Source organism: Pseudorca crassidens, chromosome 1, assembly GCF_039906515.1.
Source record: "Pseudorca crassidens isolate mPseCra1 chromosome 1, mPseCra1.hap1, whole genome shotgun sequence".
NCBI classification, from domain to species: domain Eukaryota; kingdom Metazoa; phylum Chordata; class Mammalia; order Artiodactyla; family Delphinidae; genus Pseudorca; species Pseudorca crassidens.
Genome location: NC_090296.1, coordinates 133596958 through 133611092, shown reverse-complemented (window position 1 = coordinate 133611092; position 14135 = coordinate 133596958). Strand labels below are relative to the sequence as shown.

Sequence of the window (14135 nt, the reverse complement as noted above, 5' to 3'; positions counted from 1 at the left end):
TCTACCGCGGCATGTGGGATCTTCCCGGACCGGGGCACGAACCCGCGTCCCCTGCATCCACAGGCGGACTCTCAACCACTGCGCCACCAGGGAACCCGGTTTCTCCTTTTTTAAACACGGGTATAGTAATGGACCTCCCAGATTTAAAACGAGGTAATGATGACAAAAGCTCAGCCTCTGTGTACTGGTGCCCAATCAAATCTCGGAGACAGAGTTTTGGGTGAAGTAGAAAAGAATACTTTATTGCTTTGCCAGGCAAAGGGGTACACAGCAGGCACCTCGGAAAAACTGTCCCAACCCAGGAGGATTTGATGAGAAGTTTTATAGCAATGGTTCAAGGGTGGGGCTGCTGATAAGATTAAGGTGTGTGCAGGTGCATCTGATCTCAGGTAATCTTCTTGATAAGCTTCTCTGGTACGAAGAATGCTGACATCTTCCATTTGTTGAGTTTAAGTCTATAAAGAGTTTAAGGATATTGTTATGTATATCTCTTGAGGGGAACCAGGACCCTGCCCCAAGGCTGCACTATTGTTTCTTGGCTGCCCCTCCCTTGTCTTTCCCTTCCCGGATTAGCAACTGTTTGAATCTGCCCTTTGGAACTCAGGGAAGGTCATGGAGGCTGGAGTCTCTTCCCTACAAGAAACAGGGGACAGAAAGGCTTCTGTGCCCAGGAGCCCCACAGGGACTGGGTTTCAGGAATGTGTGCCTAAGTGTTTTACCAGGTGCCTGGCATGTGTCACATGTTGTGTGGCCATCAGAGCCATAAGCTTTTCTATTGGAAGCAAGTCTAAGTGAAAGTTTGAAAAGTGAGACTGGGAGGAGAGCACCAAAGATGATCAGAATACGTGGACCCACTGCCTGCTTGTGGGCAGATTATTGAGACCACATCAGTTACCACGTTGAATCCTTTGTCTGAATCCAGTGTGATAGCCAGAAACGACAGACATGCCTAGGAATGTACCATTTAGAGCATTCAATGAAGAAGAATAATGTGGGTTGTTCTTTTTCATTGAAATCTGTGAGTACACAAGGGCTTCAGGGGCTGTCTTGCCCACCCACCTCTGCAGGTGTGGAAGGGAGGTTTTGGATACCGGCAGGCAACCAGCAGCTTCCCTCTTTACTTTTCTTCAAATAACATTGATGCCGGACCCTGTGGGAAATCAGAAATAATGAAGTCACGGTGTCTGTCCTTAAGTCCAGAAGCAGAAATAAGAGCTGTAGGAAAATTATCCTTAATTCAAACTAGAATGTGAGATAGCTCTACAGGAGTGGCCAGCAAAGTTCCAGGAAGAGATTTTAGTGTAATCCTAATCTTTATTGTATTAGAAGGTTTTTTGAGAAGGTAAACAGAAGATTACCCTCATTAGGAAAATTATTCCTAATAGTAAATAGTATTTTAAAATGTTTTTTAAAATGACAGATATAAAAATTGAACCACAAATAGTGATCTTGCTATATTGGAGGGTGTTGTATGAATGGGCCAGTGATAGTCCCTGGGTATCCTGAAATTGCTCCCAGACTGTTTACTTCTTTGAATCAGGTTAGAACTGATAGCCCAAAGCCCACGGGCACCAAATTCAAGATCGTACATATCAATTGCTTTAAATATAGTCCAAATAAACATATCTTTAGCTATTTAGAGCCTACTTACTCTGCATACCCCGTGAAACTGTACCATGTGGAACCATCTTCCACCCATAGATAGGACAAGCTCTGTAGCTATAAAAGACCCCCAAACCTCTGCTTCCTTTCAAAGCTCTCTGACCCACAGCCTCCTTACCTCACTGCTAAGAAGCATCACCTGGACACATAAGACCCCTCTCTTATTCCCCTCTCCCCTAGGAGGTTCTTTGTCCTATTCTCCTTCAGAGTGGTGACCTCACAACAGCCTCTGGAAGGTCTCCTGCTGGAAGAAATTTCCCCTCTCACACAACCCTGTCCAAGCATCACCCAGTGAAATGTGTTGTGTATTCCTGCCTCTCCTGGTCCTGTCTCTTCCTTGATCAACCCTGAAATCCTCAAACTTACCACAGAGGGTGTTCTCTTTGGGCTGCCATAACAGAATACCATAGACCAGGTGGCTTATAAACAGCAGACATTTATTTCTCATGGTTCTGGAGGCCAGAAGATTCGGTGTCTGGTGAGAGCTCACTTCCTGATTTATTTCTCCTATGCCCTCATGGTGGAATGGAGGTCTCTGGGGTTTCTATAAAGTCCCTAATTCCCACAAAAAGGCCCCATCTCTAAATACCAATGCAATGGGGATTAGTTTTCAACATATGAGTTTTGTGAGGACACAAACATTCGGTCTATAGCACAGGGAAACCACCATCTAATGGAATAAACACTGGACTTAGAATCACAGTCACAGTGTGAATCCCAGCTCCAACCATGTACCTGCTCTGTGGCCTCGGGTCAGTTACTCATCCCTTTGAGTGTCACATTCCCTGTCTGTGAAGAGAGGATGTCTACCTCACAGTGTCACCTTGGCCAGGACACTGTTAGTACATGCGGAGGAGTCAGAAGACGACCTCAACAGACCATAGACAAAGCACGAAGGATCTATCTGCATCCTAGCAGAATTCCAGTGTTGTATCTCTGGGGAAATAATGTGTGAGATAATAGTAAATGTCTAGCCCCCAAATAGTCAGAGGCTCCACAGCGATTAGGAGGGAAGTACCTTAACAGCTTGGGAAACTCCTTGTTGGTACCTGCTCCCTCCAGTCCCATAAAGATGACCATCCGCCAGTGGGCCTGCACCAATTATGCTGTTTTTCCCATTTCTCAAGGGGAGTCTCCTATTCCTAAGGCTAGTATATGTTTGTCTGGGGGCCTAAGTGAAACTGGGGCTTCTCAGGTGACAAACTAGCTCCCATGGTTTCTAACTCCCATTTCAAGAGCCCAGCCTGGGTGATTAGAACAGTGATCTGCCTCTATCAAAAACAGACCTGAGTCTGGTGTTTGCCTGCTATTTACCATAATAATCAGCTCATACAACACTATGTCTTGATTCTGGTAACCTGGATAACCACTGCCTAGAAACCCTTGCCTGTAGGCATTTTCTATGCCATAGATCGAGACATAGAGAGTTTTAACCTTGTCGCTTGATTCTAGGTCTGTGATGTCCAAGAAGTCTTTCTACTATGATAGAAACTGTCTAGACCTGTGCTATGTAATATAGTATCTACTAGCCACACTGAGGAATTGATATGTGATTAGTGTGACTGAGGGACTGAATTTATAATTGTATTTAATTCTGTTTGATTTAAATAGTCACATGTAGCCAGTGACTACCAAATTGGACAACGCAGTTCTGGAGTTTGTACATTTGGATGCTCCAGTTCAGTTCTTTAACCATAGTAGATACTTTTCCTTGCCTTCTCTTAACCCCAGCTAACTTACTATCAAACATCAGAGCTCTTAGACTAGGAGCTTACCTAGCTTAATTTAGTCATCAGTTTTCCTGATAGACTTGCATATCCCAAGGTCATTAGTACACCTATCAGATACAAGCCTTGAGTGAGCATGTGCTATGCACATAGAACACCCCGTGTGCATAGCACGGGGAGTTTAAGGAACAGAGACACAGCCCTAAGGGAACTTGCTTTGGACAGTGGAGAGTGGGTCTTAATGATGGTGATAGTGGTGGAGATGGGGAAGAGAAGCCAGATTCTGGATATATTTTAAAAGTAGAGTCAATTGGCCTTGAATTAGCTTGAATATGGTGAATATGAGAGATGATGGTATAGAGGAATCAAAGAGTACTCTAGGAATTTGAGCCTACAAGAAAGAGCCAGTGCTACCAGAGATTGGGCAGTGGGGAGAAATACAAAAAGTGGCTCAAGCTCCTCTGTGTGGCTCCCAAGACCTTGAATCCCACCCAACGTTATCTCCCAGTTCTCCAGACATAACCTTTCCACAGGCTGCTTTCCTAACAGCCCTGAGAACTTGCTCTGTTCATTATAATCTTAAGGCTTTTGCTTACGTCTACACCTCACAGGCACCCCAGAAGGCCCCCTAACTTCATTTTCATTCTGTATTATCCAAGAATAGACTTCCCAATGGATAACTTTGCCTTTAGTCTCAATTTCCTCTAATTCTCCCCCCCATTGATATTGTTGTTATCTTTTTACCTTACTGATATCACTTTTCTGCTTAAAATCCTGTGAGGAGCTGCAGAATATATATTACAGTATGCCATATGTACAAAACAAGTCCCAAACTCATTATCATCCTCTGAGAAGCATTCCCTAGATACCAATTGAAGAATTAATGCCCCCCCACGACAATTTTGTGGCTTACCTCACTTACCACACTATATTATTTTCCTCTAAATCCCTATTGTACTTAAACACAGAGCCTGACACATGGTAGATAGTCAATAGATATTTATTAAATCATTTAATTGTCTATTTAGAATTTTACAGTTTTCAGCAGTTCTACTTGTCTTAGTCCCATCTCCTGGAACGTGTTGTCCAGAAATTGCAAATGTAAATACCTACAGAATGCAGTTAGGGAAGGCAAATAAATAAATATAGTTAGGCGTAGAACAATAAGGAATGGTGGGGCTTGCAGCAAAGCACAGAGTTTATGGCCTATCTAAAAGCATTCCAATGAGAAAATAATTAAATACTGTGTCAGTAAATGAAATATTCTGCAGCAAGTTTGATCCACAGGCAATGTAGCCCACTGGACTGGTAGATCACTACCTCTGATTTAAGTTTTAACGTAATAAAGAATCCTTTCTACTGGTATGGAATTTTTGTGTTTTGCAAAGTGATCTGTACTTTACAGAACAAATCAGTCGATGAGGATAAGTAAATAGAAAACCCCTTAGGAGGCTGCATCCAGAGGAGAAATTACCATGAGATGACTTCTAAAAGAAGTAGTCTAGAGCTCTTAATCCCTTATCTCCGACCAACTCTTCCATCTGCCCCGTTGTTACAGAAGCGACCCTGCTGTTGAATTCATTCCTTTATCCCCAGCACAATGTCTGGTATCAGGTAGACGTTCAATAAACATGTGTCAAATTAATGAATAAATAACTTCGGTGCAATTGATGCCTCTCCATTTCCAGCTCATACACATTCTTGAAGCTACTCTTGTTGCCAAAACTGCAGGGGCAACAAAGACACCCCCCACTCACCCAGTGCCATAGTGGGCTGCATGTGAGGGCAGCTACGAGGTGGGCAAGAGGCTGGGCTAAAACTGCATCACTTTGACAGAGAGAACCCAATGCCCATCCCCAGCAATAAATTAAACAGGCACAGTCATTTTTTTCAGCATGCATGGGAGGCAGCTGTAACTTCAGGGATCCTCTGCAGTGAAGAGCACAGGATGGGTGGAGGAAGCAGAAAATGAGGATGCTCAGTTAAAGCCTGAACCCTGAGTGCTTACCGACGCATGGAGAGGTTGAACAATCTGTAGTTGGAAATGTACAGAGTGACAGTGGTGGGACACCTACAGGTGAGACGAGGAAATCCAGACAGGACGCAAAGGGACATGAGTCCTGGTTAAGCATTTCCGTAGTCCCTATGGAAGAAAGATTGAGAGCTGAGGCTAGACCTGCATTGTGTATTGATTATTGTTCATGTTGCTTAATTGGCTTACGTTAACTGAAAGGTAAACAATACAGAAAGCACTCAGTACTTACATTTTGATTGACTGTCAAAACGATACCCTTAATCCTCTATGCAAATGGCATTCACAGTTTAACTACTGTGAATTCCAAAAGCTACAAGTTTCTCCATAATTTTTACCTGGGCTCCTGAATGAACATAGGGCATTCATTCCATACTCCCACCTGCCCTGCCATTTCTTAAAATCACTCTTCCTCTAGAAGCATTGCTTTCAGTCTTTTTTTTTTTTTTAATAAGCCTTGGGACATTTCATTCAAGTGAAATCTTTAAATAAAATGTAGTATGTAAAGCAGATGCAAGCTACAGTGCTCTGAGGAAGAAGTACCAGGGGCTATAATCGACACACTCCATCCCCTCCCTCCTTCCCCACTCTCTACCCTCCCGCTCCCAACCCAGGCAACCCCAGGAGGCTCTGAGAGGCAACCCTCACAAGATTTGCAACTGAAGCTCCTCCATCCATAGCTGTACTGGGTATGCCTTGGGCTATCTCATCCATTCTCAGTGGCTCTCCAGGTATCTCTACCTAAGATGTCTGATTTCAGCAAATCAGAAGTTAAGTTGTTGAAGCTGACCTAATCCCTCCACCACTTGAGAGTTCCAGATCCTCCCTCCCTTCGTTCCCACTCTCAAAACAAGCTGGCTGCTAATAAACCTCTTCAGTATTCAGAGAATTTCAGGAGCATCTTCTCATTCAAGCATGAGTCTCTCCTAGTGGCTGTGAGAAAAAGAGAGCCAGCATCCCCATTCCCACATCACGGGAGCAGAGACCAGGCCCAGAGAGCTGCCTGCCAGGAGCTGGTACCCATTCCTCTGACTCATCTATAATTCAGGGAAGCCTTGGGCCTCAGGAAGCTGCGTGTCTGGGTTGCCTTGCTCTATGCCTTGCTCTGCACTTTAAAGAAGTAAACCTTTCCATACACCATCCCCCCAGTTGTGCACCTCCTCCCATTATGCAGCTCTACCTAACACGAGAAACAAGCTGCGGCACCTTGGCTTGACACAGAGCCCGTGCCCTAAACTCTTTTCTTCCGCTATCCCACCTCAAGTCATTTTTCCTGACTTGTACCTGACACTGACTTCCAAAAATCCCACCTTTTCCTACATCTTAGGATTCAGATTCTTCCCCTGGAACTCTGAGTCCTGGATCCTCTCACATTGACCTTGATTTATCCCAGTGGTAATGGCTTGATGATCTGAATGCAACACTCAGGTTATGGATGAAGTTGCCATCTAGGCAGTCTGAGTGATCCCCAGTGAACACACCTTTCTCCTTGGCTTCTGGCTGTCCGGAACTTCCATCTGATGTCAGCCTCCTCCAGGGGGACAAACACCTTCCAAAAGCCCACTTTAGGCTTATGCCCTCAATATTTATCAAGGGCATAGGAATAAGGTCAGAAATATGTCTTCCACACTGTTGCTGCAAACGCCAGTCATTAGTAAATATATAACCAGCCCATGGGAGAAAAAGTTAGTCTCTCATTTGGTGCCTTCTTTTAATGGGCTAATAAAGCTTCCTAGGTATTGATTCATATACTGCCTCAATTTTTTTTTAAATTAGGGAAAGTTATGATGATACATATGATATAGCTAGATAAAAATAATTTTAAATGAATAAAAGCAATGAAGTAAAGGGAAAAAAAGAAAAGTTGAGGCTAAGCATGAGTATAGTTTGCAAATATAAGCAATGAAATTCTATGCACTTGAAATGGTTGAGTTTCAAAATTCAGGAAAATCAGTATCAAGGAGGATAAAAAAATACCCTATCTATCAAATTAATTTTAAAAATAGCCTCTACTTCTTAGATTTTGAAAGAATTAAATGAAATAATACATGTAAATCACTAAAGGCAGTTCCTTTAAATGTGTAAATAATATGTGTTTAAGAAAGGCTGGGGGGCTTCCCTGGTGGCACAGTGGTTGAGAGTCCGCCTGTCGATGCAGGGGACGCGGGTTCGTGCCCCGGTCCGGAAAGATCCCACATGCTGTGGAGCGGCTGGGCCCGTGAGCCATGGCCGCTGAGCCTGCGCGTCCAAAGCCTGTGCTCCGCAACGGGAGAGGCCACAACAGTGAGAGGCCCGCGTACAAAGGAAAGGCTGGCTACTGTTATTTTAAATACATGCATTTTCTTATATCGAGGCCAGAGAGAGCTTACTTTTCAGGTCCTCTCCAAAAGGATTAACTGTATGTTGGATAACACACAAAGTTCTCGACAACATCCTTATAGGAACTCGACCAGTGAAGTTCAAGGAATTGTCTCTCATGGTGCCCTAAGAGAAGGCAAAGTTGTTCCATGTCAGTGTGCAGGTCAGGGGCGATGCTGTCCATGGCCCATGGAAGCAGTGCTCTGATGGTCTGTTCTTCACATATTCTGAAACTCTGTTATTAAGCACATATTTAGAAATGTTCTTTTGATGAATTAACTTCTTTATCATTATTATATCACCTTTTAACTCTGATAATATTTTTTTGCTCTGAAAAATGCTTTATCTGATATTACTATAGTCACTCCACTGCTTCTGTTTAATTAGTGTTAGTATGATACATCTTTTTCCATCCTTATGCTTCACTAATTGTGTAAGAACTTTACAACAAAATAATTTCAATTGTAACATTTGTTATTATACATTATATTTCTACATATGTTAAAACTCCAAAATATATTATTATTTTTCATCTAAACCATTAAATTTTAAAGATATTTCTATAACAAGAAAAAGATGGTCTTTTATATTTGCCCATGTAGATACCATTTCTGAGTGTCTTCATTCCTTTGTATAGATTTAGACTTCCATCTAGTATCACTTTCCTTCTACCTGAGAGATATTCTTTAACATTTTTTGTAGTTAAGTTATGCTAGTGATAAATTGTTTTCACGTTTTATGTCTAAAAAAGTTTTTACCTCATCTTTGTTTTGAAAGCTATTTTGCCGGCTTGACAGTTCTTGTTTTTGCAGTACCTTGAAACATGTTGATACACTGGCTTCTGACTTGCATTGCTCCTGATGAGAAACCTACTGTCATTCAAATCTTTGTTTCCCTGTACATAGTATGTCTTTTTTCTCTGAACATTTTTAGAATGTTCTGTTTATCACTGTTTTTGAACAATTTAATTATGATGTACGTCAGTGTAATTTTCTTCATGTTTCTTTTGCTTGGGGTTTGCTAAGATTCTTGGATCTGTGAATTTAGAATTTTCATCAAATTTGGAAAATTTGGAGTCATTTTTTCTTCCTATATCTTGTCTCACCCTCCTGCAATCACATTTATATTTTATATTTTTACATTATTTATATTTCACATTTATATTTTGTCCCAAGGCTAACTGATGTTCATTTTCTTTGTCTTTTTTATCTCTCTGTTTCATTTTGAATAGTTTACTATTGCTTTGTTCTCAAGTTCACGAATTTTTTCTTTGGTGCCCAATCTGTTTTTAATTTCATCCAGTGTATTTCTTCATCTCATACACTGTAGGTCTTTCTATATATTCTGTATCTTTTCTTAATATGTTTGTTCTTTCTTCTAGCTTCTTGAACATGTGGAATACAATTATAACTGTTTAAATACCCTTGTCTAGTAATTCTATTGTCTATGCTATTTCTGCCACAGTTTTGATTGATTGATTTTATTTTTCCTCATTATGTTCATATTTTCCTGCTTCTTTTTATGGATGGTAATTTTTCAGTGGATTCCAGACATTATGAATTTTACTGTATTGTGTGCTGGATATATTTGTCTTTTTATAAATATTCTTGAGCTCTGTTCTAGTATGCAGTTATGTTACTTAAAAATAGTTTAATCCTTTCATGTCTTGATTTTCAGATTTGTTAGTTCAAAAAAAGCATTTAATTTAGGACTAACTTTCCCCACTTACTTATGACATACTACATAAGACAAAATACTTATGAATACTATGTACTATGTCTAGTGAATTATGAGGTTTTCCACTCTGGCTGGTGGTAAAAGGAACTGTTCTGCACCCTTTGGGAGTCCTGGGGATTGTTCATACTAATCCTTTTTTGTTTCTCTTTCCAAAGCCTAGGGTAGATTCTTCCCACACATGTGCTGATCAGTCACAACTGAAGACTCAACAGGGACTCACTAGAGATATCCAGATCTCCCTCCCTCCCTCCCTCTCTCTCTCTCCGTGAAGCTCTCTCCTGTCCAGCACTCTGCCCCATAAACCCTATGCGCCTTGGCCTCTGTGTCCCCTTCTCCATCTCCTCAACTCAGAAAGACCTCTGGGCAGTACCTGGATTTTTCCTCTGTGCACAGCAACCCAGAAACTCTCCAGGCAGTAAGCTGGGGGCAGTTATAGGATTCACTTGGTTTGTTTCCCTCTCTCAGGGATCACTGTCCTTCATGCCTAAAGTCCAATATCTTGAAAACCATTATTTCATATATTTTGTCTGGTTTTTTTTTTCAGTTATTTTAAGTGAGAGGGTAAATCCAGTCCATGTTACTCAATCTTGGCCAGAAGCAGAAATCCTGATATCCTGGTCTTGACTCATGGATGAAGTCAGACATGTGGTTTTAGTTCCACCAGCCAGCAAGAAGTGCCTCATGAAACTCTGTGCTCAATTACAGTGGCCTTCTTATAGCCTGTGATTTTTGGTTAATTGTTCCCCCTCTCTTGCTTGGGTCTTGCCCTTTTACTCTTTTTTCTCCTTTTCTCTCTCTATTCCTTCCTCCCTCTCTTTTATTTCCTTCTTTCTCTTTCCCTCTCTTCTCCTTCCTCTCAAACATCCAGCAAATACTCCCAGCCACTAGCGAGCAGGTTCCGAGCTAGGCTCTAGGGAGTCAAAGATGCGTAAGACAAGATGCTGTCTCTCAGTGAGTATTTAATGTTTTATTCTATGTGTGCCTTTTACAAACTGGCCTGAAACAAATTAGGAAAATAAAAAGCACCACTATCATTCAGCTTAGTGCAATAGAAATTGTGTGCACCATGGAATCAGATTATGTGACACTTCATCATTGTTTGATTTAAAACAAGTCCCTTGACTCTCAGTTTCCATACCCAGAAATGATAACTCATTCTTCACAAGATTTTGGTAAGGAATGAATGAGATAATACAAGAGAGATGCTCCTCACTGTGCCTGGCACATAGTAGGTGTTCAATAAACATTGGTTTTCCTTTGCCTCTTCTGTCTTTCTCAAGAACCCAGTGTTCTTTGTAAACCAATGCTCTTTCCATTGTTTTACCATGCTCCATAAACCATAAAAAGTCATATAAGCCAAAATTATGATTGATCCCATCACCATGAGTCTAAGTCATATGTACTCTGAGTCCTTGTGCATATAATTAAATTAACATAGAGTTCAAAGGTAAATTCAGTTGTTTCAGGAGAGAGGGTAAATCCAGTCTATGTTATTCCATCTTGGCAAAAGCAGAGTTCTCCCCCAGGGTTAAATCTTTTCCTGACCTTCACTTGGTGTGACACCATCAACATGACACATGACTGTGGGTTTCTGGAATGCAACTGAAAAACAGCAGCCTGAGGATGTTAGAGTCCTGTGCCTTTAACAAATTTGTAACTTGAGGATCATAGCCGAATTTATTTACTTATCAGTTTTATTTAAGGCTACTATTGCAAGGGAATGCCTAAATAAGAGGTGATGAGGGAGGAAAGATTCTAACCTAAAACAAATGCCCCAAGTTTATATACATAGTTTCACTCTGGAGAAATTGATCTTAAGCTAACCTGCTATAGAGACAGAAGCCAACCAGGCAGACTCACAAGACAAGAAAGCTACCAGAGGCAAAGAGCATGCAAACACAGGGCTTAAAACAGTGCCATGGCTTCCCAAGGCAATGAGGATAACAGCTGACATTAAACTCACGGTCTGCCTGCTCCACCTATCCCACACTCTCCTGCTTCCCATCTTTCTACCACGCCATTTCCCTCACTTTCTCACATAGGCCACCTGCCCTGGTACCTTTAAGTTTTTGTCCTTTCTATGCCCCTGCCTGAAACGCCCTTCCCCCTCCTTCACTAGGCCAGCCCTGGTTCCTCTTTAAGACTCAGGTATAAAGCTACCTTTCCAGGAAACTATTCCTGATGCCCCCGATTTTTGCCCTCCAGGGTACTTTAGGTCTTCCAAAGCTACAGACATTGTAAGGTAGAAAAAGGGGGGAAAAGCACAGATCATTAAAGCAAATTGATCCAGTAGTTTAGTTCAGCTCATATGGAAATACAGGATGATAGTGGTTGAGATGCTAATCTCTAAAAGGATTCTGGACCACAGAGAGATTTTCCCATAGGATCAGAGTCTAGCCTATACTTATCAGCCTCACAATAGGGGAGTGGCTGAAATGATATCAGCGTCTGAAATGTTGGGTTAGGAGACACACAGAGGCAAAATATTACAGTTATACATAATCAAGTGGCCCCTGCTGAGTGCAACACATAAACCAACGGGCAGCAAAAGCTCTTTTAACGGTCCCCTTTAATGGGTATTGCCTCATCTTTGTCCCCTGCTTTTATGACAGGTCATGGAAAACAACCAGGAAACTGCATGGCAAAGTTACAAAGATCATCACAATTAAGAAGCCATTTTTCTTTTTGTTCTCGGGGTACAGAGATCTCACTGCAGGAAAATAGAGCCTGTGAGATTTGGTGTGAATTCATATACACGCACACGCTCACTGCATACAAATGCCGGAGAGAAGAGCCATGGGCACAAGCTCATTGTGCAGACAGATCATTCGCACATCCAATTAGGTGAGAAGAGAGAGCAGAAAATCCAATTACTTCATCTCAGGTATCTTAAGTTGTTATTTCCTCCCAAACCTATTTTCAGGATAAAGACCACCATGATCACACACAACCCAACACTTCTGTGTGTGCAACCAGTTACTGTGCAGTTTGCATCTACAGCTCACAGCTCAAAGTTAGAATCCTTTTCAGGATGCATGCTTTTTCCCTTCAAGGACATAGTATATATTAAGCTGAAATATTTTCTTGGAAATAAACAATTGGCCGAGAATGAGTTCTATTTTCATTGTTTCAATAATTTTCAGTTAGGATTTTTTTAAACACTTGTTTTGCCAAGGGCTTGTTTATCGTTCTTATTGGTTTATAACTGTGTCAAGGTGAATGAAGTAATTGAGCAATAAACAAAGAGATCACAGTATTTTTTAAGTCTTGATGAATCCAGCAAGTGGTCCATATACTGTCTATCAGCCGTGAACCTGGATGGAAGCCCAGCTCATACGCATAGTGGTTTCTTCAGCTCCTACTTCCCAGGCTACTTTCTTTCTATTTTAGCCCCCCTGCCTTCTTAAATGGCAGTCAGAGTGACAACCTACCTTTTATGGCCAAGAAAAAAGTCAGCAGAGGCTTTGTTGCTTCTTGTTCAATGGACATGATAGCCAGTGGAAACTGCAGCTACTGTAGGGCCAAGTCACTCACTGAAAAGACTCAATGTTGATGAAATAAAAAGCATATCCCCAGTATCCAATCCAGGGCCTGATACAGAGAAAATCGAAAGTTATATTAACTGAATAAAGGCATAAATAAATAAATAAAAGTAATTTGCAAAATAAATTACCACAATGTGTCAGAGATATTTACTGCTTCTTAGCAGTTCTTACTTCTTCTTAGAGTCATCCTGCTTTGCCATCACCAAAGCAACATCGCTCCCCCAAATGTAAGAATATTTCAATATTTGAGAAATCTATCAATGCAATATACCACAGACAAAAAAATCATATGATCATGTCAATACATACAGAAATGTATCTTATCCCACTAGAAACAGAAAGGAACTTCCTTAAATTGATAAAAAAAAAATGTATACTTAAAACCAAGAGCAAGCATTACAATTAATGAAAAAACTGCAAACATTGCCTTTAGACTGGAAACAAGACAAGAATTCCCATTATTATTGTTACTACTTAGCATAACACTAGAGGTCCTGGCCTATCCTTTAAGAAATGATGTGTGGGGCTTCCCTGGTGGCACAGTGGTTGAGAGTCCGCCTGCCGATGCAGGGGACACGGCTTCGTGCCCCGGTCCGGGAAGATCCCACATGCCGCGGAGCGGCTGGGCCCATGAGCCATGGCCGCTGAGCCTGCGCGTCCAGAGTCTGTGCTCCACAACGGGAGACGCCACAACAGTGAGAGGCCCGCGTACCGCAAAAAAAAAGAAATGATGCGTAAGTAAAATGTGCAAGGATAAAGAAGCAAACAATTGTTATTTGCAGGCAATATGTTCCTTACCAATAAAATACAATAGTCAACAGATAAGCTATTAAAAGCTATTAGAATCACTAGGATTGTTCAGAAAACTTGCTAAATACAAAATTGCTTACAAATTAACAGCATTTTTTAACACCAGCAATAAGCAACTAGAAAGTACAACTTTAAGGAATAGCCACAATAACTGCAAAAATTATAAAACATCTGGAAATTTACTCAGGAATATACAAAATTTCTATGAAGAATATTTTTAAAATCTAACAAGGAATATAATAGAATATCTGAATAAATGGAGAG

The 14135-nt window shown here is 41.3% G+C and overlaps 1 long non-coding RNA gene across 2 annotated transcripts; it reads right to left on the bottom strand.

The window, feature by feature from the left end:
- Window positions 1–226: 226 nt before the first annotated feature.
- On the bottom strand, window positions 227–13737 carry LOC137201689 (uncharacterized). Of its 2 annotated transcripts, XR_010932286.1 has the most exons (5): window positions 12948–13737; window positions 7791–7905; window positions 5398–5532; window positions 1060–1150; window positions 227–455 (listed from the first exon to the last, which is right to left on the bottom strand). It is a non-coding gene; the product is annotated as an uncharacterized lncRNA (long non-coding RNA). The 2 variants fall into 2 exon arrangements; XR_010932291.1 differs by lacking the exons at window positions 227–455; window positions 1060–1150 and adding an exon at window positions 4374–4498.
- Window positions 13738–14135: the final 398 nt, after the last annotated feature.